Raw genomic sequence first — 27,833 nt, 5'->3', positions numbered from 1 at the left:
AATTCCGGTATCGGGAACCGAAGCGTGGCCTCCTGGGTGAGATCCAGGTACCCTAGCCACTAGACCACACCGGATAACGACGGCAGTGCTCCTTCCAGCGAACGCAGCAGCCGCCCACGGTTAACTGACGACAACTGTAAAAAATCCACTCTCTCGCGTTATAGAACGGCGTGCTCCGGACGCATTTCGTGGAGACGAACGCCAGCAATGATGAGAGCAAACGGTGCCTACAAATCCTGTCGTTGCACCACGCACTGTTCTACGACAATTCACCAAGCAGACGCTCACGCCTTGTTGTGCTGTTTCCTTTGCGGGCAATGAGTGCATCTGCCTTCGACACAGGAAACATTACACGTTCGGCAGCTGTGGGATTGTAACCCACGCCTCCGAAGAGAATGGTGTCTGAAACCAGCGCCTTAGACCGGTCGGCCACGCTACCTACACAACACGCGCGTCACAAGAGCTGCGTCCTACCCCACGAGAACACACCGCAACGGCACAAAAATGAGACGTAAAAAGTGGCAAGGGTGGGATTCGAACCCATGCCTCCGGAGAGACTGGTGCCTAAAACCAGCGCCTTAGACCGCTCGGCCACGTTACCGTTGGATCAGCAGCGGCAAAACGTTTCCTTTGTACTACAAAGATCACTTCGAAATGGAAGTATCTTGGCAATCGCCGTGCCATGTATTTCCACTGCTCTCCCACTGGAAGCGTCTCTTTAGGCCATCCACAGCAAGAAAAAGCCGTGCCCGCCGTACGGTAGCGACGCCACTTGTCTGTAGCTGTCGCAGTTAAGGAGACAGCGTCAAGAGACGTTTTCGTGCCGTGACCAGGTTTCGAACCTGCGCTTTCCTTAACCACTAAAGTATCGTAGCTGTAACTGTCAGGCGGAGCTAGAATGCTCCATGTATCAAACATATGTGAGCTCAAGGAGGTTACACTTGAAGGAAAAGCGGCAGGTTAACGCGATCACATCAAAACCCCCGGCAGCTACGGGATTCGAAACCGCGCCTACAGAGAGACTGGTGCCTTAAACCAGCGCCTTAAAGCGCTCGGCCACGCTACATGCGCTGCTTGGTGCGCCAGTGTTCCTAGCATTTGTAGAAACAGTGCACGCCACAGCTTCCTGTTCTGCTGCGACTGGCTGCTCATCCATCGCACTTCAAACGACTGCCCTTTTCGACTACAGAGAGCAGCGGACGTCTGCGCTCTGGGAGGCGACATTACGTGTTGGGGATGAAGTGGTAGTGCTAACTGCGGCCTGCGGAACACGAGTGAAAAAATCAAGAGAGTACTGTCATTTCGAGTACTCGCCATTGCAACGGCAGCAAGGCAAAACTTTCAAAATTGCCGTGACCAGGATTCGAACCTGGGTTATTGCGGCCACAACGCAATGTCCTAACCACTAGACGATCACGGCCATGGCCACGGAGGCGCCCGCGAAGGCAGCTGGCTGCAATGCAAGTGGCGATACCCAGCAAAGCCTAGGCCAAGGTGTACGCCACAGCAGTGTCAGACACGGTCTCCATCACATGTATACGAGCAAATGAACGTGCCTGCGCTGTCAGGACTCTAACTACAGTGGTTAGCTGCATTCACCTCCGTGGCAATGTCTTGCAGTCCTCCAAGCCTCTTGACTACAGGTACCGGTATGTGGCTCGATAACAAGTGGATAGACGCCGCATCTCTCTCGCCGTCAGGTGTTGCCGCGAGTCATACTTAACGTAGCTTTCTGCACGCGTCAGCGTAGCGTCAGTCGAGCAAAGTCGAGACAAGTCGCATAGGAGGAGCAAGAAAAACGCGCAAGTCCGGTACCGGGAATCGAACCCGGGCCTCCTCGTTGAGAGCCAGGTATCCTAGCCACTAGACCAAACCGGATAACGACGGAAGTGCTCTTTCCAGCGAACGCAGCAGCCGCCCACGGTTAACTGACGACAACTGTAAAAAATCCACTCTCTCGCGTTATAGAACGGCGTGCTCCGGACGCATTTCGTGGAGACGAACGCCAGCAATGATGAGAGCAAAAGGTGCCTACAAATCCTGTCGTTGCACCACGCACTGTTCTACGACAATTCACCAAGCAGACGCTCACGCGTTGTTGTGTTGTTTCCTTTGCGGGCAATGAGTGCATCTGCCTTCGACACAGGAAACATTACACGTTCGGCAGCTGTGGGATTGGAACCCACGCCTCCGAAGAGAATGGTGCCTGAAACCAGCGCCTTAGACCGCTCGGCCACGCTACCTACACAACACGCGCGTCACAAGAGCTGCGTCCTACCCCACGAGAACACACCGCAACGGCACAAAAATGAGACGTAAAAAGTGGCAACGGTGGGATTCGAACCCACGCCTCCGGAGAGACTGGTGCCTAAAACCAGCGCCTTAGACCTCTCGGCCACGTTACCGTTGGACCAGCAGCGGCAAAACGTTTCGTTTGTACTACAAAGATCACTTCGAAATGGAAGTATCTTGGCAATCGCCGTGCCATGTATTTCCACTGCTCTCCCACTGGAAGCGTCTCTTTAGGCCATCCACAGCAAGAAAAAGCCGTGCCCGCCGTATGGTAGCGACGCCACTTGTCTGTAGCTGTCGCAGTTAAGGAGACAGCGTCAAGAGACGTTTTCGTGCCGTGACCAGGTTTCGAACCTGGGCTTTCCTTAACCACTAAAGTATCGTAGCTGTAACTGTCAGACGGAGTTAGAATGCTCCATGTATCAAACATATGTGAGCTCAAGGAGGTTACACTTGAAGGAAAAGCGGCAGGTTAACGCGATCACATCAAAACCCCCGGCAGCTACGGGATTCGAAACCGCGCCTACAGAGAGACTGGTGCCTTAAACCAGCGCCTTAAAGCGCTCGGCCACGCTACATGCGCTGCTTGGTGCGCCAGTGTTCCTAGCATTTGTAGAAACAGTGCACGCCACAGCTTCCTGTTCTGCTGCGACTGGCTGCTCATCCATCGCACTTCAAACGACTGCCCTTTTCGACTACAGAGAGCAGCGGACGTCTGCGCTCTGGGAGGCGACATTACGTGTTGGGGATGAAGTGGTAGTGCTAACTGCGGCCTGCGGAACACGAGTGAAAAAATCAAGAGACTACTGTCATTTCGAGTACTCGCCATTGCAACGGCAGCAAGGCAAAACTTTCAAAATTGCCGTGACCAGGATTCGAACCTGGGTTATTGCGGCCACAACGCAATGTCCTAACCACTAGACGATCACGGCCATGGCCACGGAGGCGCCCGCGAAGGCAGCTGGCTGCAATGCAAGTGGCGATACCCAGCAAAGCCTAGGCCAAGGTGTACGCCACAGCAGTGTCAGACACGGTCTCCATCACATGTATACGAGCAAATGAACGTGCCTGCGCTGTCAGGACTCTAACTACAGTGGTTAGCTGCATTCACCTCCGTGGCAATGTCTTGCAGTCCTCCAAGCCTCTTGACTACAGGTACCGGTATGTGGCTCGATAACAAGTGGATAGACGCCGCATCTCTCTCGCCGTCAGGTGTTGCCGCGAGTCATACTTAACGTAGCTTTCTGCACGCGTCAGCGTAGCGTCAGTCGAGTAAAGTCGAATAAGAGGAGCTACAAAAACGCGCAATTCCGGTATCGGGAACCGAAGCGTGGCCTCCTGGGTGAGATCCAGGTACCCTAGCCACTAGACCACACCGGATAACGACGGCAGTGCTCCTTCCAGCGAACGCAGCAGCCGCCCACGGTTAACTGACGACAACTGTAAAAAATCCACTCTCTCGCGTTATAGAACGGCGTGCTCCGGACGCATTTCGTGGAGACGAACGCCAGCAATGATGAGAGCAAACGGTGCCTACAAATCCTGTCGTTGCACCACGCACTGTTCTACGACAATTCACCAAGCAGACGCTCACGCCTTGTTGTGCTGTTTCCTTTGCGGGCAATGAGTGCATCTGCCTTCGACACAGGAAACATTACACGTTCGGCAGCTGTGGGATTGGAACCCACGCCTCCGAAGAGAATGGTGTCTGAAACCAGCGCCTTAGACCGGTCGGCCACGCTACCTACACAACACGCGCGTCACAAGAGCTGCGTCCTACCCCACGAGAACACACCGCAACGGCACAAAAATGAGACGTAAAAAGTGGCAAGGGTGGGATTCGAACCCATGCCTCCGGAGAGACTGGTGCCTAAAACCAGCGCCTTAGACCGCTCGGCCACGTTACCGTTGGATCAGCAGCGGCAAAACGTTTCCTTTGTACTACAAAGATCACTTCGAAATGGAAGTATCTTGGCAATCGCCGTGCCATGTATTTCCACTGCTCTCCCACTGGAAGCGTCTCTTTAGGCCATCCACAGCAAGAAAAAGCCGTGCCCGCCGTACGGTAGCGACGCCACTTGTCTGTAGCTGTCGCAGTTAAGGAGACAGCGTCAAGAGACGTTTTCGTGCCGTGACCAGGTTTCGAACCTGCGCTTTCCTTAACCACTAAAGTATCGTAGCTGTAACTGTCAGGCGGAGCTAGAATGCTCCATGTATCAAACATATGTGAGCTCAAGGAGGTTACACTTGAAGGAAAAGCGGCAGGTTAACGCGATCACATCAAAACCCCCGGCAGCTACGGGATTCGAAACCGCGCCTACAGAGAGACTGGTGCCTTAAACCAGCGCCTTAAAGCGCTCGGCCACGCTACATGCGCTGCTTGGTGCGCCAGTGTTCCTAGCATTTGTAGAAACAGTGCACGCCACAGCTTCCTGTTCTGCTGGGACTGGCTGCTCATCCATCGCACTTCAAACGACTGCCCTTTTCGACTACAGAGAGCAGCGGACGTCTGCGCTCTGGGAGGCGACATTACGTGTTGGGGATGAAGTGGTAGTGCTAACTGCGGCCTGCGGAACACGAGTGAAAAAATCAAGAGAGTACTGTCATTTCGAGTACTCGCCATTGCAACGGCAGCAAGGCAAAACTTTCAAAATTGCCGTGACCAGGATTCGAACCTGGGTTATTGCGGCCACAACGCAATGTCCTAACCACTAGACGATCACGGCCATGGCCACGGAGGCGCCCGCGAAGGCAGCTGGCTGCAATGCAAGTGGCGATACCCAGCAAAGCCTAGGCCAAGGTGTACGCCACAGCAGTGTCAGACACGGTCTCCATCACATGTATACGAGCAAATGAACGTGCCTGCGCTGTCAGGACTCTAACTACAGTGGTTAGCTGCATTCACCTCCGTGGCAATGTCTTGCAGTCCTCCAAGCCTCTTGACTACAGGTACCGGTATGTGGCTCGATAACAAGTGGATAGACGCCGCATCTCTCTCGCCGTCAGGTGTTGCCGCGAGTCATACTTAACGTAGCTTTCTGCACGCGTCAGCGTAGCGTCAGTCGAGTAAAGTCGAATAAGAGGAGCTACAAAAACGCGCAATTCCGGTATCGGGAACCGAAGCGTGGCCTCCTGGGTGAGATCCAGGTACCCTAGCCACTAGACCACACCGGATAACGACGGCAGTGCTCCTTCCAGCGAACGCAGCAGCCGCCCACGGTTAACTGACGACAACTGTAAAAAATCCACTCTCTCGCGTTATAGAACGGCGTGCTCCGGACGCATTTCGTGGAGACGAACGCCAGCAATGATGAGAGCAAACGGTGCCTACAAATCCTGTCGTTGCACCACGCACTGTTCTACGACAATTCACCAAGCAGACGCTCACGCCTTGTTGTGCTGTTTCCTTTGCGGGCAATGAGTGCATCTGCCTTCGACACAGGAAACATTACACGTTCGGCAGCTGTGGGATTGTAACCCACGCCTCCGAAGAGAATGGTGTCTGAAACCAGCGCCTTAGACCGGTCGGCCACGCTACCTACACAACACGCGCGTCACAAGAGCTGCGTCCTACCCCACGAGAACACACCGCAACGGCACAAAAATGAGACGTAAAAAGTGGCAAGGGTGGGATTCGAACCCATGCCTCCGGAGAGACTGGTGCCTAAAACCAGCGCCTTAGACCGCTCGGCCACGTTACCGTTGGATCAGCAGCGGCAAAACGTTTCCTTTGTACTACAAAGATCACTTCGAAATGGAAGTATCTTGGCAATCGCCGTGCCATGTATTTCCACTGCTCTCCCACTGGAAGCGTCTCTTTAGGCCATCCACAGCAAGAAAAAGCCGTGCCCGCCGTACGGTAGCGACGCCACTTGTCTGTAGCTGTCGCAGTTAAGGAGACAGCGTCAAGAGACGTTTTCGTGCCGTGACCAGGTTTCGAACCTGCGCTTTCCTTAACCACTAAAGTATCGTAGCTGTAACTGTCAGGCGGAGCTAGAATGCTCCATGTATCAAACATATGTGAGCTCAAGGAGGTTACACTTGAAGGAAAAGCGGCAGGTTAACGCGATCACATCAAAACCCCCGGCAGCTACGGGATTCGAAACCGCGCCTACAGAGAGACTGGTGCCTTAAACCAGCGCCTTAAAGCGCTCGGCCACGCTACATGCGCTGCTTGGTGCGCCAGTGTTCCTAGCATTTGTAGAAACAGTGCACGCCACAGCTTCCTGTTCTGCTGCGACTGGCTGCTCATCCATCGCACTTCAAACGACTGCCCTTTTCGACTACAGAGAGCAGCGGACGTCTGCGCTCTGGGAGGCGACATTACGTGTTGGGGATGAAGTGGTAGTGCTAACTGCGGCCTGCGGAACACGAGTGAAAAAATCAAGAGAGTACTGTCATTTCGAGTACTCGCCATTGCAACGGCAGCAAGGCAAAACTTTCAAAATTGCCGTGACCAGGATTCGAACCTGGGTTATTGCGGCCACAACGCAATGTCCTAACCACTAGACGATCACGGCCATGGCCACGGAGGCGCCCGCGAAGGCAGCTGGCTGCAATGCAAGTGGCGATACCCAGCAAAGCCTAGGCCAAGGTGTACGCCACAGCAGTGTCAGACACGGTCTCCATCACATGTATACGAGCAAATGAACGTGCCTGCGCTGTCAGGACTCTAACTACAGTGGTTAGCTGCATTCACCTCCGTGGCAATGTCTTGCAGTCCTCCAAGCCTCTTGACTACAGGTACCGGTATGTGGCTCGATAACAAGTGGATAGACGCCGCATCTCTCTCGCCGTCAGGTGTTGCCGCGAGTCATACTTAACGTAGCTTTCTGCACGCGTCAGCGTAGCGTCAGTCGAGCAAAGTCGAGACAAGTCGCATAGGAGGAGCAACAAAAACGCGCAATTCCGGTACCGGGAATCGAACCCGGGCCTCCTGGGTGAGAGCCAGGTATCCTAGCCACTTTTTTTTTTTTTTTTCCTGGGTGATAGCCTGGTATCCTAGCCACTTTTTTTTTTTTTTTTTTTTTCTTTTTTTTTTCTAGCAGCTGTCTTATAGTCAAAATTCAGCAATGTGAGCGGACGAAGATTGGCAGCAGATAAACGACCAGAGGACTTCGGAATTAAAACAATTTTCCCTACTTTAAAATCGGCAGGCACATCCATCCCTCTGACAATCTCATTTAAAATCTGCGTAAAAATGCCACCCAAAAGAGGCCAAAAACGGAGATAAAATTCTTTAGGCAGGCCGTCTGGACCCGGCGATTTACTGGACGGAGAGCGAGCAATAAAATCGAAAACATCATCTACCTGGAACTCCCGGAGAAATTCGCCGTTCGTGTCAGGCGCGATCGTCGCAGTTAGATCCCCAAAGACATCATCCGAAAGAGACTCACCAGAATCATCGGCAGAATAGAGACTAGTGTAATACTGATGAAGAGCACGAACCATTTCCTCCTGTGCACTAAGCTGTCGCCCATCATCCACCGTAAGAGAAGAGATGAAGGAGCGACGACGACGAGTCTGATGCCGTAGCAGGTGGTACAAGGATGTCAGTTCACCTTCAACAAGAGAGTGAGGTTTCGACTTAACTCGCAGACCATCCATCTGTCGTCGTTTAAGGCTCAAGAGCTTGGCTTTAATACGACGAACATCATGGATCCGCAGTGGAGAGGTACCCGCCGCGTCATATAGTTCACGCAGGACAGAGTAGTAATATTCATACGTGTTCTTAAAATCACGCGTCCTAGCAGCACAGTAGAAAATCAAAGTCTGACGAATCTTGGGCTTGGCAAACGCAGTCCACCAAACCAGCAAGGAGGGGTATCGCGGGACAGAGCGAAGACATCGCTCCCACACGCCACTTATAACATCATCCATAGCACTGTCGGCAAGGTGGGAAACATTTAACATCCACTGGGAACGATAAAGTTTTGCAGGTTGGCGACTAAGATTTACAGTTGCGGTAAAAGCACAATGGTCAGAAAAACTAGTAGGAATAACATCGACAGAAAGAATTTTATCACATAAAAAATCAGATAAATAGAATCTGTCGAGTCTACTGCATGAGGACCCGGTAAAAAACGTATATTTCACCAGGGTTGGATATTTGTGTTCCCAGACATCACGCAGATGCATCGTACGAACTAAGTCATGTAAATCACGGCAATAATTAAAATTGGGGGACTGGTCTGCAGGGCGTAAAACACAATTAAAATCGCCTCCGAGCAGGAGACTCCGAGGACTCTGGCGCAAAAGATAAATAAGCTCTTCTTTATAAAAGCGCGATCGAGCCACAGTGTGACCCGAACCAGAGGGGGCATACAAAACAACGAGGCGGAGATCAAAAAGACGACAACCAATCCCACGGCCAGAGTCAAGGAATTCAATGTCAGTAATAGAAATGCCCTCTCGAAAGAAAAGAGCAGTTCCTGTTGAATATTCCGGCGCGACATTAAAAGCAGTTTGAAATCCAGGTTGAGAGAGATCAGAAAACAACACTTCCTGCAAAAACACTACGTCCGCACAGGCGTCGTAAATAAACTGCCGCAAAGAGGCAATGCGAACGTCGGACTCAATACGGTTAACATTTAAGGTAAGAAAGGTGTATGCTTGAACCATAGACAGAAAAGCGAGAAAACAAATCACCTACACCGACGCACCAGCGTCACAGTCCATACCAGGGGTGACGGAGGCATCCGAGGGAGGGGGACTGCTACCCCGTTCCGCGGATCCCTTACGTTTCGGTTTTTTACGAACAGCATTAACGTTCGGCTGAACGCGTAACTTGCGTCGGCTGACGGGCAAGGGAGCTTCAGCCGCCGGTGACGTAGGAGGGTCAAGTTCTGTATCCGACACCACCCGCGCCGGTCCACATGCGGGATCCGGGGTCGCGGCGGAAACATCCGACGAAACGGAATGGTCAACACCTGCACTAGCTTCCGGCAAACATGGACTGCACGGAGGCGAAACGTGAGCAGGAAGGTCCGAGGCCGCAGAGTTGGAAGGAAGCGGAGCAGCTCCGCTGGCAGAGGTATGGGGCAGCGAAGCAGGAAGTTGTCGCGGCTCCACTTGTTGTGACATCGAAGTCGGTTTGGAAGACGGCGCCAACAGGCCCGACCGACGACCCGACTCGAGAGAAGCTGCGTCGGAGGCCGGAGGGGGGCCAGCAGCCGCCACCGGAACCGCTACCTCAGGAGGGCAGGGAGCAGCTACAGTACACAGTGGCTCGGAGGATGCCGGTCGCTCGGACTGGGGCATCTCAGGGAGATCCTCATCCGTACTATTTCCATCGTGTGGGCGACGCCTCTTATTATTCAAAAGTGGCACACCCACCTGAGGGACAGACGGAACAACATCAGATTTAGCACGCAAAGGAGGAAATTCTGTGTCAGGGGTGCGCAAAACCTGTGGCGGGGCGCTACTACCACTGGACTGTGCTACACCAAGAGCAGAACCACCTGCAACGAGGTCAGCGACCGTTAACTTGCGACGCTGTTCGAGAGAATTTTTTAAAACAAAAACCCTCCGCGGACAGTCAGTACGCACGTGACCACTTTCATTGCACAAAAAACAGGTGCCAACCTGACCACTATATGTTACATGGACACGATATCCACCGATCTGCAGGTGAGATGGAATATTCTGCTTAATGTGCATTTCGACTGAACGAATACCACTGTAACATTGCAGGCGATGTTGGCTTGACCAGCGTTCAAGGCGAATGCTCTTTACATCACCATACTTTTGTAGACCCTCCTTAAGATAGACATTATCCACCTCCGGTGGAAGGTTGTAAACACGAACATTGGTATACGTGATGGAAGCATTGGAAAGCAGAACGGTACTTACAGAATCATCCCGATGCCGAAACAGAACTTGATGACCATATTTAGAAAGAATTTTATCAACCTGAAGTGGGTCCATGAACTTAACAAAGAAAACATACAGTTCGGTATCAAAATAAGCAGTGTGCACCTGATCCGAATGAACACCAAAGGTATCTACCAACCAATCATGAATCTCAAGGGAACTAGGTTGCACATTGCGGGTTGACTTGTCGAAAGTAAAACTAACTGTAGCCTGACGAGGAATAACCTGGGACGACATTTTCAAAATAGGCGGTCGAAACCGCTACACACAACACACTGAACTAAGGACAGAAAGTAACACAAGGTACGAAACAACGACGGAGAAACACCCACAGAAGTTGCAACACAACACGTAAACAACGATAGTCCACTATACGTAACGCCACGGCGGAGCGGAAGACTAGGCACGTCCACACTGCACGGCGTCTAAAGCGGAACTCACCACTAGACCACACCGGACAAACGACGGCAGTGCTCTTTCCAGCGAACGCAGCAGCCGCCCACGGTTAACTGACGACAACTGTAAAAAATCCACTCTCTCGCGTTATAGAACGGCGTGCTCCGGACGCATTTCGTGGAGACGAACGCCAGCAATGATGAGAGCAAAAGGTGCCTACAAATCCTGTCGTTGCACCACGCACTGTTCTACGACAATTCACCAAGCAGACGCTCACGCCTTGTTGTGCTGTTTCCTTTGCGGGCAATGAGTGCATCTGCCTTCGACACAGGAAACATTACACGTTCGGCAGCTGTGGGATTGGAACCCACGCCTCCGAAGAGAATGGTGCCTGAAACCAGCGCCTTAGACCGCTCGGCCACGCTACCTACACAACACGCGCGTCACAAGAGCTGCGTCCTACCCCACGAGGACACACCGCAACGGCACAAAAATGAGACGTAAAAAGTGGCAACGGTGGGATTCGAACCCACGCCTCCGGAGAGACTGGTGCCTAAAACCAGCGCCTTAGACCGCTCGGCCACGTTACCGTTGGATCAGCAGCGGCAAAACGTTTCGTTTGTACTACAAAGATCACTTCGAAATGGAAGTATCTTGGCAATCGCCGTGCCATGTATTTCCACTGCTCTCCCACTGGAAGCGTCTCTTTAGGCCATCCACAGCAAGAAAAAGCCGTGCCCGCCGTACGGTAGCGACGCCACTTGTCTGTAGCTGTCGCAGTTAAGGAGACAGCGTCAAGAGACGTTTTCGTGCCGTGACCAGGTTTCGAACCTGCGCTTTCCTTAACCACTAAAGTATCGTAGCTGTAACTGTCAGGCGGAGCTAGAATGCTCCATGTATCAAACATATGTGAGCTCAAGGAGGTTACACTTGAAGGAAAAGCGGCAGGTTAACGCGATCACATCAAAACCCCCGGCAGCTACGGGATTCGAAACCGCGCCTACAGAGAGACTGGTGCCTTAAACCAGCGCCTTAAAGCGCTCGGCCACGCTACATGCGCTGCTTGGTGCGCCAGTGTTCCTAGCATTTGTAGAAACAGTGCACGCCACAGCTTCCTGTTCTGCTGGGACTGGCTGCTCATCCATCGCACTTCAAACGACTGCCCTTTTCGACTACAGAGAGCAGCGGACGTCTGCGCTCTGGGAGGCGACATTACGTGTTGGGGATGAAGTGGTAGTGCTAACTGCGGCCTGCGGAACACAAGTGAAAAAATCAAGAGAGTACTGTCATTTCGAGTACTCGCCATTGCAACGGCAGCAAGGCAAAACTTTCAAAATTGCCGTGACCAGGATTCGAACCTGGGTTATTGCGGCCACAACGCAATGTCCTAACCACTAGACGATCACGGCCATGGCCACGGAGGCGCCCGCGAAGGCAGCTGGCTGCAATGCAAGTGGCGATACCCAGCAAAGCCTAGGCCAAGGTGTACGCCACAGCAGTGTCAGACACGGTCTCCATCACATGTATACGAGCAAATGAACGTGCCTGCGCTGTCAGGACTCTAACTACAGTGGTTAGCTGCATTCACCTCCGTGGCAATGTCTTGCAGTCCTCCAAGCCTCTTGACTACAGGTACCGGTATGTGGCTCGATAACAAGTGGATAGACGCCGCATCTCTCTCGCCGTCAGGTGTTGCCGCGAGTCATACTTAACGTAGCTTTCTGCACGCGTCAGCGTAGCGTCAGTCGAGCAAAGTCGAGACAAGTCGCATAGGAGGAGCAACAAAAACGCGCAATTCCGGTACCGGGAATCGAACCCGGGCCTCCTGGGTGAGAGCCAGGTATCCTAGCCACTTTTTTTTTTTTTTCCTGGGTGATAGCCAGGTATCCTAGCCACTTTTTTTTTTTTTTTTTTTTCTTTTTTTTTCTAGCAGCTGTCTTATAGTCAAAATTCAGCAATGTGAGCGGACGAAGATTGGCAGCAGATAAACGACCAGAGGACTTCGGAATTAAAACAATTTTCCCTACTTTAAAATCGGCAGGCACATCCATCCCTCTGACAATCTCATTTAAAATCTGCGTAAAAATGCCACCCAAAAGAGGCCAAAAACGGAGATAAAATTCTTTAGGCAGGCCGTCTGGACCCGGCGATTTACTGGACGGAGAGCGAGCAATAAAATCGAAAACATCATCTACCTGGAACTCCCGGAGAAATTCGCCGTTCGCGTCAGGCGCGATCGTCGCAGTTAGATCCCCAAAGACATCATCCGAAAGAGACTCACCAGAATCATCGGCAGAATAGAGACTAGTGTAATACTGATGAAGAGCACGAACCATTTCCTCCTGTGCACTAAGCTGTCGCCCATCATCCACCGTAAGAGAAGAGATGAAGGAGCGACGACGACGAGTCTGATGCCGTAGCAGGTGGTACAAGGATGTCAGTTCACCTTCAACAAGAGAGTGAGGTTTCGACTTAACTCGCAGACCATCCATCTGTCGTCGTTTAAGGCTCAAGAGCTTGGCTTTAATACGACGAACATCATGGATCCGCAGTGGAGAGGTACCCGCCGCGTCATATAGTTCACGCAGGACAGAGTAGTAATATTCATACGTGTTCTTAAAATCACGCGTCCTAGCAGCACAGTAGAAAATCAAAGTCTGACGAATCTTGGGCTTGGCAAACGCAGTCCACCAAACCAGCAAGGAGGGGTATCGCGGGACAGAGCGAAGACATCGCTCCCACACGCCACTTATAACATCATCCATAGCACTGTCGGCAAGGTGGGAAACATTTAACATCCACTGGGAACGATAAAGTTTTGCAGGTTGGCGACTAAGATTTACAGTTGCAGTAAAAGCACAATGGTCAGAAAAACTAGTAGGAATAACATCGACAGAAAGAATTTTATCACATAAAAAATCAGATAAATAGAATCTGTCGAGTCTACTGCATGAGGACCCGGTAAAAAACGTATATTTCACCAGGGTTGGATATTTGTGTTCCCAGACATCACGCAGATGCATCGTACGAACTAAGTCATGTAAATCACGGCAATAATTAAAATTGGGGGACTGGTCTGCAGGGCGTAAAACACAATTAAAATCGCCTCCGAGCAGGAGACTCCGAGGACTCTGGCGCAAAAGATAAATAAGCTCTTCTTTATAAAAGCGCGATCGAGCCACAGTGTGACCCGAACCAGAGGGGGCATACAAAACAACGAGGCGGAGATCAAAAAGACGACAACCAATCCCACGGCCAGAGTCAAGGAATTCAATGTCAGTAATAGGAATGCCCTCTCGAAAGAAAAGAGCAGTTCCTGTTGAATATTCCGGCGCGACATTAAAAGCAGTTTGAAATCCAGGTTGAGAGAGATCAGAAAACAACACTTCCTGCAAAAACACTACGTCCGCACAGGCGTCGTAAATAAACTGCCGCAAAGAGGCAATGCGAACGTCGGACTCAATACGGTTAACATTTAAGGTAAGAAAGGTGTATGCTTGAACCATAGACAGAAAAGCGAGAAAACAAATCACCTACACCGACGCACCAGCGTCACAGTCCATACCAGGGGTGACGGAGGCATCCGAGGGAGGGGGACTGCTACCCCGTTCCGCGGATCCCTTACGTTTCGGTTTTTTACGAACAGCATTAACGTTCGGCTGAACGCGTAACTTGCGTCGGCTGACGGGCAAGGGAGCTTCAGCCGCCGGTGACGTAGGAGGGTCAAGTTCTGTATCCGACACCACCCGCGCCGGTCCACATGCGGGATCCGGGGTCGCGGCGGAAACATCCGACGAAACGGAATGGTCAACACCTGCACTAGCTTCCGGCAAACATGGACTGCACGGAGGCGAAACGTGAGCAGGAAGGTCCGAGGCCGCAGAGTTGGAAGGAAGCGGAGCAGCTCCGCTGGCAGAGGTATGGGGCAGCGAAGCAGGAAGTTGTCGCGGCTCCACTTGTTGTGACATCGAAGTCGGTTTGGAAGACGGCGCCAACAGGCCCGACCGACGACCCGACTCGAGAGAAGCTGCGTCGGAGGCCGGAGGGGGGCCAGCAGCCGCCACCGGAACCGCTACCTCAGGAGGGCAGGGAGCAGCTACAGTACACAGTGGCTCGGAGGATGCCGGTCGCTCGGACTGGGGCATCTCAGGGAGATCCTCATCCGTACTATTTCCATCGTGTGGGCGACGCCTCTTATTATTCAAAAGTGGCACACCCACCTGAGGGACAGACGGAACAACATCAGATTTAGCACGCAAAGGAGGAAATTCTGTGTCAGGGGTGCGCAAAACCTGTGGCGGGGCGCTACTACCACTGGACTGTGCTACACCAAGAGCAGAACCACCTGCAACGAGGTCAGCGACCGTTAACTTGCGACGCTGTTCGAGAGAATTTTTTAAAACAAAAACCCTCCGCGGACAGTCAGTACGCACGTGACCACTTTCATTGCACAAAAAACAGGTGCCAACCTGACCACTATATGTTACATGGACACGATATCCACCGATCTGCAGGTGAGATGGAATATTCTGCTTAATGTGCATTTCGACTGAACGAATACCACTGTAACATTGCAGGCGATGTTGGCTTGACCAGCGTTCAAGGCGAATGCTCTTTACATCACCATACTTTTGTAGACCCTCCTTAAGATAGACATTATCCACCTCCGGTGGAAGGTTGTAAACACGAACATTGGTATACGTGATGGAAGCATTGGAAAGCAGAACGGTACTTACAGAATCATCCCGATGCCGAAACAGAACTTGATGACCATATTTAGAAAGAATTTTATCAACCTGAAGTGGGTCCATGAACTTAACAAAGAAAACATACAGTTCGGTATCAAAATAAGCAGTGTGCACCTGATCCGAATGAACACCAAAGGTATCTACCAACCAATCATGAATCTCAAGGGAACTAGGTTGCACATTGCGGGTTGACTTGTCGAAAGTAAAACTAACTGTAGCCTGACGAGGAATAACCTGGGACGACATTTTCAAAATAGGCGGTCGAAACCGCTACACACAACACACTGAACTAAGGACAGAAAGTAACACAAGGTACGAAACAACGACGGAGAAACACTCACAGAAGTTGCAACACAACACGTAAACAACGATAGTCCACTATACGTAACGCCACGGCGGAGCGGAAGACTAGGCACGTCCACACTGCACGGCGTCTAAAGCGGAACTCACCACTAGACCACACCGGACAAACGACGGCAGTGCTCTTTCCAGCGAACGCAGCAGCCGCCCACGGTTAACTGACGACAACTGTAAAAAATCCACTCTCTCGCGTTATAGAACGGCGTGCTCCGGACGCATTTCGTGGAGACGAACGCCAGCAATGATGAGAGCAAAAGGTGCCTACAAATCCTGTCGTTGCACCACGCACTGTTCTACGACAATTCACCAAGCAGACGCTCACGCGTTGTTGTGTTGTTTCCTTTGCGGGCAATGAGTGCATCTGCCTTCGACACAGGAAACATTACACGTTCGGCAGCTGTGGGATTGGAACCCACGCCTCCGAAGAGAATGGTGCCTGAAACCAGCGCCTTAGACCGCTCGGCCACGCTACCTACACAACACGCGCGTCACAAGAGCTGCGTCCTACCCCACGAGAACACACCGCAACGGCACAAAAATGAGACGTAAAAAGTGGCAACGGTGGGATTCGAACCCACGCCTCCGGAGAGACTGGTGCCTAAAACCAGCGCCTTAGACCTCTCGGCCACGTTACCGTTGGACCAGCAGCGGCAAAACGTTTCGTTTGTACTACAAAGATCACTTCGAAATGGAAGTATCTTGGCAATCGCCGTGCCATGTATTTCCACTGCTCTCCCACTGGAAGCGTCTCTTTAGGCCATCCACAGCAAGAAAAAGCCGTGCCCGCCGTATGGTAGCGACGCCACTTGTCTGTCGCTGTCGCAGTTAAGGAGACAGCGTCAAGAGACGTTTTCGTGCCGTGACCAGGTTTCGAACCTGGGCTTTCCTTAACCACTAAAGTATCGTAGCTGTAACTGTCAGACGGAGTTAGAATGCTCCATGTATCAAACATATGTGAGCTCAAGGAGGTTACACTTGAAGGAAAAGCGGCAGGTTAACGCGATCACATCAAAACCCCCGGCAGCTACGGGATTCGAAACCGCGCCTACAGAGAGACTGGTGCCTTAAACCAGCGCCTTAAAGCGCTCGGCCACGCTACATGCGCTGCTTGGTGCGCCAGTGTTCCTAGCATTTGTAGAAACAGTGCACGCCACAGCTTCCTGTTCTGCTGCGACTGGCTGCTCATCCATCGCACTTCAAACGACTGCCCTTTTCGACTACAGAGAGCAGCGGACGTCTGCGCTCTGGGAGGCGACATTACGTGTTGGGGATGAAGTGGTAGTGCTAACTGCGGCCTGCGGAACACGAGTGAAAAAATCAAGAGAGTACTGTCATTTCGAGTACTCGCCATTGCAACGGCAGCAAGGCAAAACTTTCAAAATTGCCGTGACCAGGATTCGAACCTGGGTTATTGCGGCCACAACGCAATGTCCTAAGCACTAGACGATCACGGCCATGGCCACGGAGGCGCCCGCGAAGGCAGCTGGCTGCAATGCAAGTGGCGATACCCAGCAAAGCCTAGGCCAAGGTGTACGCCACAGCAGTGTCAGACACGGTCTCCATCACATGTATACGAGCAAATGAACGTGCCTGCGCTGTCAGGACTCTAACTACAGTGGTTAGCTGCATTCACCTCCGTGGCAATGTCTTGCAGTCCTCCAAGCCTCTTGACTACAGGTACCGGTATGTGGCTCGATAACAAGTGGATAGACGCCGCATCTCTCTCGCCGTCAGGTGTTGCCGCGAGTCATACTTAACGTAGCTTTCTGCACGCGTCAGCGTAGCGTCAGTCGAGTAAAGTCGAATAAGAGGAGCTACAAAAACGCGCAATTCCGGTATCGGGAACCGAAGCGTGGCCTCCTGGGTGAGATCCAGGTACCCTAGCCACTAGACCACACCGGATAACGACGGCAGTGCTCCTTCCAGCGAACGCAGCAGCCGCCCACGGTTAACTGACGACAACTGTAAAAAATCCACTCTCTCGCGTTATAGAACGGCGTGCTCCGGACGCATTTCGTGGAGACGAACGCCAGCAATGATGAGAGCAAACGGTGCCTACAAATCCTGTCGTTGCACCACGCACTGTTCTACGACAATTCACCAAGCAGACGCTCACGCCTTGTTGTGCTGTTTCCTTTGCGGGCAATGAGTGCATCTGCCTTCGACACAGGAAACATTACACGTTCGGCAGCTGTGGGATTGTAACCCACGCCTCCGAAGAGAATGGTGTCTGAAACCAGCGCCTTAGACCGGTCGGCCACGCTACCTACACAACACGCGCGTCACAAGAGCTGCGTCCTACCCCACGAGAACACACCGCAACGGCACAAAAATGAGACGTAAAAAGTGGCAAGGGTGGGATTCGAACCCATGCCTCCGGAGAGACTGGTGCCTAAAACCAGCGCCTTAGACCGCTCGGCCACGTTACCGTTGGATCAGCAGCGGCAAAACGTTTCGTTTGTACTACAAAGATCACTTCGAAATGGAAGTATCTTGGCAATCGCCGTGCCATGTATTTCCACTGCTCTCCCACTGGAAGCGTCTCTTTAGGCCATCCACAGCAAGAAAAAGCCGTGCCCGCCGTACGGTAGCGACGCCACTTGTCTGTAGCTGTCGCAGTTAAGGAGACAGCGTCAAGAGACGTTTTCGTGCCGTGACCAGGTTTCGAACCTGCGCTTTCCTTAACCACTAAAGTATCGTAGCTGTAACTGTCAGGCGGAGCTAGAATGCTCCATGTATCAAACATATGTGAGCTCAAGGAGGTTACACTTGAAGGAAAAGCGGCAGGTTAACGCGATCACATCAAAACCCCCGGCAGCTACGGGATTCGAAACCGCGCCTACAGAGAGACTGGTGCCTTAAACCAGCGCCTTAAAGCGCTCGGCCACGCTACATGCGCTGCTTGGTGCGCCAGTGTTCCTAGCATTTGTAGAAACAGTGCACGCCACAGCTTCCTGTTCTGCTGCGACTGGCTGCTCATCCATCGCACTTCAAACGACTGCCCTTTTCGACTACAGAGAGCAGCGGACGTCTGCGCTCTGGGAGGCGACATTACGTGTTGGGGATGAAGTGGTAGTGCTAACTGCGGCCTGCGGAACACGAGTGAAAAAATCAAGAGAGTACTGTCATTTCGAGTACTCGCCATTGCAACGGCAGCAAGGCAAAACTTTCAAAATTGCCGTGACCAGGATTCGAACCTGGGTTATTGCGGCCACAACGCAATGTCCTAACCACTAGACGATCACGGCCATGGCCACGGAGGCGCCCGCGAAGGCAGCTGGCTGCAATGCAAGTGGCGATACCCAGCAAAGCCTAGGCCAAGGTGTACGCCACAGCAGTGTCAGACACGGTCTCCATCACATGTATACGAGCAAATGAACGTGCCTGCGCTGTCAGGACTCTAACTACAGTGGTTAGCTGCATTCACCTCCGTGGCAATGTCTTGCAGTCCTCCAAGCCTCTTGACTACAGGTACCGGTATGTGGCTCGATAACAAGTGGATAGACGCCGCATCTCTCTCGCCGTCAGGTGTTGCCGCGAGTCATACTTAACGTAGCTTTCTGCACGCGTCAGCGTAGCGTCAGTCGAGCAAAGTCGAGACAAGTCGCATAGGAGGAGCAACAAAAACGCGCAATTCCGGTACCGGGAATCGAACCCGGGCCTCCTGGGTGAGAGCCAGGTATCCTAGCCACTTTTTTTTTTTTTTTCCTGGGTGATAGCCAGGTATCCTAGCCACTTTTTTTTTTTTTTTTTTTTTCTTTTTTTTTTCTAGCAGCTGTCTTATAGTCAAAATTCAGCAATGTGAGCGGACGAAGATTGGCAGCAGATAAACGACCAGAGGACTTCGGAATTAAAACAATTTTCCCTACTTTAAAATCGGCAGGCACATCCATCCCTCTGACAATCTCATTTAAAATCTGCGTAAAAATGCCACCCAAAAGAGGCCAAAAACGGAGATAAAATTCTTTAGGCAGGCCGTCTGGACCCGGCGATTTACTGGACGGAGAGCGAGCAATAAAATCGAAAACATCATCTACCTGGAACTCCCGGAGAAATTCGCCGTTCGCGTCAGGCGCGATCGTCGCAGTTAGATCCCCAAAGACATCATCCGAAAGAGACTCACCAGAATCATCGGCAGAATAGAGACTAGTGTAATACTGATGAAGAGCACGAACCATTTCCTCCTGTGCACTAAGCTGTCGCCCATCATCCACCGTAAGAGAAGAGATGAAGGAGCGACGACGACGAGTCTGATGCCGTAGCAGGTGGTACAAGGATGTCAGTTCACCTTCAACAAGAGAGTGAGGTTTCGACTTAACTCGCAGACCATCCATCTGTCGTCGTTTAAGGCTCAAGAGCTTGGCTTTAATACGACGAACATCATGGATCCGCAGTGGAGAGGTACCCGCCGCGTCATATAGTTCACGCAGGACAGAGTAGTAATATTCATACGTGTTCTTAAAATCACGCGTCCTAGCAGCACAGTAGAAAATCAAAGTCTGACGAATCTTGGGCTTGGCAAACGCAGTCCACCAAACCAGCAAGGAGGGGTATCGCGGGACAGAGCGAAGACATCGCTCCCACACGCCACTTATAACATCATCCATAGCACTGTCGGCAAGGTGGGAAACATTTAACATCCACTGGGAACGATAAAGTTTTGCAGGTTGGCGACTAAGATTTACAGTTGCAGTAAAAGCACAATGGTCAGAAAAACTAGTAGGAATAACATCGACAGAAAGAATTTTATCACATAAAAAATCAGATAAATAGAATCTGTCGAGTCTACTGCATGAGGACCCGGTAAAAAACGTATATTTCACCAGGGTTGGATATTTGTGTTCCCAGACATCACGCAGATGCATCGTACGAACTAAGTCATGTAAATCACGGCAATAATTAAAATTGGGGGACTGGTCTGCAGGGCGTAAAACACAATTAAAATCGCCTCCGAGCAGGAGACTCCGAGGACTCTGGCGCAAAAGATAAATAAGCTCTTCTTTATAAAAGCGCGATCGAGCCACAGTGTGACCCGAACCAGAGGGGGCATACAAAACAACGAGGCGGAGATCAAAAAGACGACAACCAATCCCACGGCCAGAGTCAAGGAATTCAATGTCAGTAATAGGAATGCCCTCTCGAAAGAAAAGAGCAGTTCCTGTTGAATATTCCGGCGCGACATTAAAAGCAGTTTGAAATCCAGGTTGAGAGAGATCAGAAAACAACACTTCCTGCAAAAACACTACGTCCGCACAGGCGTCGTAAATAAACTGCCGCAAAGAGGCAATGCGAACGTCGGACTCAATACGGTTAACATTTAAGGTAAGAAAGGTGTATGCTTGAACCATAGACAGAAAAGCGAGAAAACAAATCACCTACACCGACGCACCAGCGTCACAGTCCATACCAGGGGTGACGGAGGCATCCGAGGGAGGGGGACTGCTACCCCGTTCCGCGGATCCCTTACGTTTCGGTTTTTTACGAACAGCATTAACGTTCGGCTGAACGCGTAACTTGCGTCGGCTGACGGGCAAGGGAGCTTCAGCCGCCGGTGACGTAGGAGGGTCAAGTTCTGTATCCGACACCACCCGCGCCGGTCCACATGCGGGATCCGGGGTCGCGGCGGAAACATCCGACGAAACGGAATGGTCAACACCTGCACTAGCTTCCGGCAAACATGGACTGCACGGAGGCGAAACGTGAGCAGGAAGGTCCGAGGCCGCAGAGTTGGAAGGAAGCGGAGCAGCTCCGCTGGCAGAGGTATGGGGCAGCGAAGCAGGAAGTTGTCGCGGCTCCACTTGTTGTGACATCGAAGTCGGTTTGGAAGACGGCGCCAACAGGCCCGACCGACGACCCGACTCGAGAGAAGCTGCGTCGGAGGCCGGAGGGGGGCCAGCAGCCGCCACCGGAACCGCTACCTCAGGAGGGCAGGGAGCAGCTACAGTACACAGTGGCTCGGAGGATGCCGGTCGCTCGGACTGGGGCATCTCAGGGAGATCCTCATCCGTACTATTTCCATCGTGTGGGCGACGCCTCTTATTATTCAAAAGTGGCACACCCACCTGAGGGACAGACGGAACAACATCAGATTTAGCACGCAAAGGAGGAAATTCTGTGTCAGGGGTGCGCAAAACCTGTGGCGGGGCGCTACTACCACTGGACTGTGCTACACCAAGAGCAGAACCACCTGCAACGAGGTCAGCGACCGTTAACTTGCGACGCTGTTCGAGAGAATTTTTTAAAACAAAAACCCTCCGCGGACAGTCAGTACGCACGTGACCACTTTCATTGCACAAAAAACAGGTGCCAACCTGACCACTATATGTTACATGGACACGATATCCACCGATCTGCAGGTGAGATGGAATATTCTGCTTAATGTGCATTTCGACTGAACGAATACCACTGTAACATTGCAGGCGATGTTGGCTTGACCAGCGTTCAAGGCGAATGCTCTTTACATCACCATACTTTTGTAGACCCTCCTTAAGATAGACATTATCCACCTCCGGTGGAAGGTTGTAAACACGAACATTGGTATACGTGATGGAAGCATTGGAAAGCAGAACGGTACTTACAGAATCATCCCGATGCCGAAACAGAACTTGATGACCATATTTAGAAAGAATTTTATCAACCTGAAGTGGGTCCATGAACTTAACAAAGAAAACATACAGTTCGGTATCAAAATAAGCAGTGTGCACCTGATCCGAATGAACACCAAAGGTATCTACCAACCAATCATGAATCTCAAGGGAACTAGGTTGCACATTGCGGGTTGACTTGTCGAAAGTAAAACTAACTGTAGCCTGACGAGGAATAACCTGGGACGACATTTTCAAAATAGGCGGTCGAAACCGCTACACACAACACACTGAACTAAGGACAGAAAGTAACACAAGGTACGAAACAACGACGGAGAAACACTCACAGAAGTTGCAACACAACACGTAAACAACGATAGTCCACTATACGTAACGCCACGGCGGAGCGGAAGACTAGGCACGTCCACACTGCACGGCGTCTAAAGCGGAACTCACCACTAGACCACACCGGACAAACGACGGCAGTGCTCTTTCCAGCGAACGCAGCAGCCGCCCACGGTTAACTGACGACAACTGTAAAAAATCCACTCTCTCGCGTTATAGAACGGCGTGCTCCGGACGCATTTCGTGGAGACGAACGCCAGCAATGATGAGAGCAAAAGGTGCCTACAAATCCTGTCGTTGCACCACGCACTGTTCTACGACAATTCACCAAGCAGACGCTCACGCGTTGTTGTGTTGTTTCCTTTGCGGGCAATGAGTGCATCTGCCTTCGACACAGGAAACATTACACGTTCGGCAGCTGTGGGATTGTAACCCACGCCTCCGAAGAGAATGGTGTCTGAAACCAGCGCCTTAGACCGGTCGGCCACGCTACCTACACAACACGCGCGTCACAAGAGCTGCGTCCTACCCCACGAGAACACACCGCAACGGCACAAAAATGAGACGTAAAAAGTGGCAACGGTGGGATTCGAACCCACGCCTCCGGAGAGACTGGTGCCTAAAACCAGCGCCTTAGACCTCTCGGCCACGTTACCGTTGGACCAGCAGCGGCAAAACGTTTCGTTTGTACTACAAAGATCACTTCGAAATGGAAGTATCTTGGCAATCGCCGTGCCATGTATTTCCACTGCTCTCCCACTGGAAGCGTCTCTTTAGGCCATCCACAGCAAGAAAAAGCCGTGCCCGCCGTATGGTAGCGACGCCACTTGTCTGTCGCTGTCGCAGTTAAGGAGACAGCGTCAAGAGACGTTTTCGTGCCGTGACCAGGTTTCGAACCTGGGCTTTCCTTAACCACTAAAGTATCGTAGCTGTAACTGTCAGACGGAGTTAGAATGCTCCATGTATCAAACATATGTGAGCTCAAGGAGGTTACACTTGAAGGAAAAGCGGCAGGTTAACGCGATCACATCAAAACCCCCGGCAGCTACGGGATTCGAAACCGCGCCTACAGAGAGACTGGTGCCTTAAACCAGCGCCTTAAAGCGCTCGGCCACGCTACATGCGCTGCTTGGTGCGCCAGTGTTCCTAGCATTTGTAGAAACAGTGCACGCCACAGCTTCCTGTTCTGCTGCGACTGGCTGCTCATCCATCGCACTTCAAACGACTGCCCTTTTCGACTACAGAGAGCAGCGGACGTCTGCGCTCTGGGAGGCGACATTACGTGTTGGGGATGAAGTGGTAGTGCTAACTGCGGCCTGCGGAACACGAGTGAAAAAATCAAGAGAGTACTGTCATTTCGAGTACTCGCCATTGCAACGGCAGCAAGGCAAAACTTTCAAAATTGCCGTGACCAGGATTCGAACCTGGGTTATTGCGGCCACAACGCAATGTCCTAACCACTAGACGATCACGGCCATGGCCACGGAGGCGCCCGCGAAGGCAGCTGGCTGCAATGCAAGTCGCGATACCCAGCAAAGCCTAGGCCAAGGTGTACGCCACAGCAGTGTCAGACACGGTCTCCATCACATGTATACGAGCAAATGAACGTGCCTGCGCTGTCAGGACTCTAACTACAGTGGTTAGCTGCATTCACCTCCGTGGCAATGTCTTGCAGTCCTCCAAGCCTCTTGACTACAGGTACCGGTATGTGGCTCGATAACAAGTGGATAGACGCCGCATCTCTCTCGCCGTCAGGTGTTGCCGCGAGTCATACTTAACGTAGCTTTCTGCACGCGTCAGCGTAGCGTCAGTCGAGCAAAGTCGAGACAAGTCGCATAGGAGGAGCAAGAAAAACGCGCAAGTCCGGTACCGGGAATCGAACCCGGGCCTCCTCGTTGAGAGCCAGGTATCCTAGCCACTAGACCAAACCGGATAACGACGGAAGTGCTCTTTCCAGCGAACGCAGCAGCCGCCCACGGTTAACTGACGACAACTGTAAAAAATCCACTCTCTCGCGTTATAGAACGGCGTGCTCCGGACGCATTTCGTGGAGACGAACGCCAGCAATGATGAGAGCAAAAGGTGCCTACAAATCCTGTCGTTGCACCACGCACTGTTCTACGACAATTCACCAAGCAGACGCTCACGCGTTGTTGTGTTGTTTCCTTTGCGGGCAATGAGTGCATCTGCCTTCGACACAGGAAACATTACACGTTCGGCTGCTGTGGGATTGGAACCCACGCCTCCGAAGAGAATGGTGCCTGAAACCAGCGCCTTAGACCGCTCGGCCACGCTACCTACACAACACGCGCGTCACAAGAGCTGCGTCCTACCCCACGAGAACACACCGCAACGGCACAAAAATGAGACGTAAAAAGTGGCAACGGTGGGATTCGAACCCACGCCTCCGGAGAGACTGGTGCCTAAAACCAGCGCCTTAGACCTCTCGGCCACGTTACCGTTGGACCAGCAGCGGCAAAACGTTTCGTTTGTACTACAAAGATCACTTCGAAATGGAAGTATCTTGGCAATCGCCGTGCCATGTATTTCCACTGCTCTCCCACTGGAAGCGTCTCTTTAGGCCATCCACAGCAAGAAAAAGCCGTGCCCGCCGTATGGTAGCGACGCCACTTGTCTGTAGCTGTCGCAGTTAAGGAGACAGCGTCAAGAGACGTTTTCGTGCCGTGACCAGGTTTCGAACCTGGGCTTTCCTTAACCACTAAAGTATCGTAGCTGTAACTGTCAGACGGAGTTAGAATGCTCCATGTATCAAACATATGTGAGCTCAAGGAGGTTACACTTGAAGGAAAAGCGGCAGGTTAACGCGATCACATCAAAACCCCCGGCAGCTACGGGATTCGAAACCGCGCCTACAGAGAGACTGGTGCCTTAAACCAGCGCCTTAAAGCGCTCGGCCACGCTACATGCGCTGCTTGGTGCGCCAGTGTTCCTAGCATTTGTAGAAACAGTGCACGCCACAGCTTCCTGTTCTGCTGCGACTGGCTGCTCATCCATCGCACTTCAAACGACTGCCCTTTTCGACTACAGAGAGCAGCGGACGTCTGCGCTCTGGGAGGCGACATTACGTGTTGGGGATGAAGTGGTAGTGCTAACTGCGGCCTGCGGAACACGAGTGAAAAAATCAAGAGAGTACTGTCATTTCGAGTACTCGCCATTGCAACGGCAGCAAGGCAAAACTTTCAAAATTGCCGTGACCAGGATTCGAACCTGGGTTATTGCGGCCACAACGCAATGTCCTAACCACTAGACGATCACGGCCATGGCCACGGAGGCGCCCGCGAAGGCAGCTGGCTGCAATGCAAGTGGCGATACCCAGCAAAGCCTAGGCCAAGGTGTACGCCACAGCAGTGTCAGACACGGTCTCCATCACATGTATACGAGCAAATGAACGTGCCTGCGCTGTCAGGACTCTAACTACAGTGGTTAGCTGCATTCACCTCCGTGGCAATGTCTTGCAGTCCTCCAAGCCTCTTGACTACAGGTACCGGTATGTGGCTCGATAACAAGTGGATAGACGCCGCATCTCTCTCGCCGTCAGGTGTTGCCGCGAGTCATACTTAACGTAGCTTTCTGCACGCGTCAGCGTAGCGTCAGTCGAGTAAAGTCGAATAAGAGGAGCTACAAAAACGCGCAATTCCGGTATCGGGAACCGAAGCGTGGCCTCCTGGGTGAGATCCAGCTACCCTAGCCACTAGACCACACCGGATAACGACGGCAGTGCTCCTTCCAGCGAACGCAGCAGCCGCCCACGGTTAAGTGACGACAACTGTAAAAAATCCACTCTCTCGCGTTATAGAACGGCGTGCTCCGGACGCATTTCGTGGAGACGAACGCCAGCAATGATGAGAGCAAAAGGTGCCTACAAATCCTGTCGTTGCACCACGCACTGTTCTACGACAATTCACCAAGCAGACGCTCACGCGTTGTTGTGTTGTTTCCTTTGCGGGCAATGAGTGCATCTGCCTTCGACACAGGAAACATTACACGTTCGGCAGCTGTGGGATTGGAACCCACGCCTCCGAAGAGAATGGTGCCTGAAACCAGCGCCTTAGACCGCTCGGCCACGCTACCTACACAACACGCGCGTCACAAGAGCTGCGTCCTACCCCACGAGAACACACCGCAACGGCACAAAAATGAGACGTAAAAAGTGGCAACGGTGGGATTCGAACCCACGCCTCCGGAGAGACTGGTGCCTAAAACCAGCGCCTTAGACCTCTCGGCCACGTTACCGTTGGACCAGCAGCGGCAAAACGTTTCGTTTGTACTACAAAGATCACTTCGAAATGGAAGTATCTTGGCAATCGCCGTGCCATGTATTTCCACTGCTCTCCCACTGGAAGCGTCTCTTTAGGCCATCCACAGCAAGAAAAAGCCGTGCCCGCCGTATGGTAGCGACGCCACTTGTCTGTAGCTGTCGCAGTTAAGGAGACAGCGTCAAGAGACGTTTTCGTGCCGTGACCAGGTTTCGAACCTGGGCTTTCCTTAACCACTAAAGTATCGTAGCTGTAACTGTCAGACGGAGTTAGAATGCTCCATGTATCAAACATATGTGAGCTCAAGGAGGTTACACTTGAAGGAAAAGCGGCAGGTTAACGCGATCACATCAAAACCCCCGGCAGCTACGGGATTCGAAACCGCGCCTACAGAGAGACTGGTGCCTTAAACCAGCGCCTTAAAGCGCTCGGCCACGCTACATGCGCTGCTTGGTGCGCCAGTGTTCCTAGCATTTGTAGAAACAGTGCACGCCACAGCTTCCTGTTCTGCTGCGACTGGCTGCTCATCCATCGCACTTCAAACGACTGCCCTTTTCGACTACAGAGAGCAGCGGACGTCTGCGCTCTGGGAGGCGACATTACGTGTTGGGGATGAAGTGGTAGTGCTAACTGCGGCCTGCGGAACACGAGTGAAAAAATCAAGAGAGTACTGTCATTTCGAGTACTCGCCATTGCAACGGCAGCAAGGCAAAACTTTCAAAATTGCCGTGACCAGGATTCGAACCTGGGTTATTGCGGCCACAACGCAATGTCCTAAGCACTAGACGATCACGGCCATGGCCACGGAGGCGCCCGCGAAGGCAGCTGGCTGCAATGCAAGTGGCGATACCCAGCAAAGCCTAGGCCAAGGTGTACGCCACAGCAGTGTCAGACACGGTCTCCATCACATGTATACGAGCAAATGAACGTGCCTGCGCTGTCAGGACTCTAACTACAGT

The 27,833-nt window shown here is 52.1% G+C and overlaps 18 non-coding genes across 18 annotated transcripts; all 18 read right to left on the bottom strand.

Moving 5' to 3' along the window:
* Positions 1 to 1,348: 1,348 nt before the first annotated feature.
* Trnah-gug lies at positions 1,349 to 1,420 on the bottom strand. The gene has a single exon. It is a non-coding gene; the product is annotated as a tRNA-His (tRNA).
* A 386-nt stretch (positions 1,421 to 1,806) lies between these two features.
* On the bottom strand, positions 1,807 to 1,878 carry Trnae-cuc. Its single transcript has one exon. It is a non-coding gene; the product is annotated as a tRNA-Glu (tRNA).
* Positions 1,879 to 2,323: 445 nt separating this feature from the next.
* Positions 2,324 to 2,405, bottom strand: Trnal-uag. Its single transcript has one exon. It is a non-coding gene; the product is annotated as a tRNA-Leu (tRNA).
* A 747-nt stretch (positions 2,406 to 3,152) lies between these two features.
* Trnah-gug lies at positions 3,153 to 3,224 on the bottom strand. The gene has a single exon. It is a non-coding gene; the product is annotated as a tRNA-His (tRNA).
* A 1,722-nt stretch (positions 3,225 to 4,946) lies between these two features.
* On the bottom strand, positions 4,947 to 5,018 carry Trnah-gug. Its single transcript has one exon. It is a non-coding gene; the product is annotated as a tRNA-His (tRNA).
* A 1,722-nt stretch (positions 5,019 to 6,740) lies between these two features.
* On the bottom strand, positions 6,741 to 6,812 carry Trnah-gug. The gene has a single exon. It is a non-coding gene; the product is annotated as a tRNA-His (tRNA).
* Positions 6,813 to 11,068: 4,256 nt separating this feature from the next.
* Positions 11,069 to 11,150, bottom strand: Trnal-uag. The gene has a single exon. It is a non-coding gene; the product is annotated as a tRNA-Leu (tRNA).
* A 747-nt stretch (positions 11,151 to 11,897) lies between these two features.
* Trnah-gug lies at positions 11,898 to 11,969 on the bottom strand. The gene has a single exon. It is a non-coding gene; the product is annotated as a tRNA-His (tRNA).
* A 4,252-nt stretch (positions 11,970 to 16,221) lies between these two features.
* On the bottom strand, positions 16,222 to 16,303 carry Trnal-uag. The gene has a single exon. It is a non-coding gene; the product is annotated as a tRNA-Leu (tRNA).
* Positions 16,304 to 17,050: 747 nt separating this feature from the next.
* Trnah-gug lies at positions 17,051 to 17,122 on the bottom strand. Its single transcript has one exon. It is a non-coding gene; the product is annotated as a tRNA-His (tRNA).
* Positions 17,123 to 18,844: 1,722 nt separating this feature from the next.
* On the bottom strand, positions 18,845 to 18,916 carry Trnah-gug. Its single transcript has one exon. It is a non-coding gene; the product is annotated as a tRNA-His (tRNA).
* A 4,255-nt stretch (positions 18,917 to 23,171) lies between these two features.
* Positions 23,172 to 23,253, bottom strand: Trnal-uag. The gene has a single exon. It is a non-coding gene; the product is annotated as a tRNA-Leu (tRNA).
* Positions 23,254 to 24,000: 747 nt separating this feature from the next.
* Positions 24,001 to 24,072, bottom strand: Trnah-gug. The gene has a single exon. It is a non-coding gene; the product is annotated as a tRNA-His (tRNA).
* A 386-nt stretch (positions 24,073 to 24,458) lies between these two features.
* Trnae-cuc lies at positions 24,459 to 24,530 on the bottom strand. The gene has a single exon. It is a non-coding gene; the product is annotated as a tRNA-Glu (tRNA).
* Positions 24,531 to 24,975: 445 nt separating this feature from the next.
* Positions 24,976 to 25,057, bottom strand: Trnal-uag. Its single transcript has one exon. It is a non-coding gene; the product is annotated as a tRNA-Leu (tRNA).
* A 747-nt stretch (positions 25,058 to 25,804) lies between these two features.
* Trnah-gug lies at positions 25,805 to 25,876 on the bottom strand. The gene has a single exon. It is a non-coding gene; the product is annotated as a tRNA-His (tRNA).
* An 893-nt stretch (positions 25,877 to 26,769) lies between these two features.
* On the bottom strand, positions 26,770 to 26,851 carry Trnal-uag. The gene has a single exon. It is a non-coding gene; the product is annotated as a tRNA-Leu (tRNA).
* A 747-nt stretch (positions 26,852 to 27,598) lies between these two features.
* Positions 27,599 to 27,670, bottom strand: Trnah-gug. Its single transcript has one exon. It is a non-coding gene; the product is annotated as a tRNA-His (tRNA).
* Between the last annotated feature and the right edge of the window lie 163 nt (positions 27,671 to 27,833).

The sequence above is a fragment of the Schistocerca piceifrons genome, unplaced genomic scaffold (assembly GCF_021461385.2).
Source record: "Schistocerca piceifrons isolate TAMUIC-IGC-003096 unplaced genomic scaffold, iqSchPice1.1 HiC_scaffold_687, whole genome shotgun sequence".
NCBI classification, from domain to species: domain Eukaryota; kingdom Metazoa; phylum Arthropoda; class Insecta; order Orthoptera; family Acrididae; genus Schistocerca; species Schistocerca piceifrons.
This window is presented reverse-complemented; position numbering and strand designations above follow the sequence as displayed.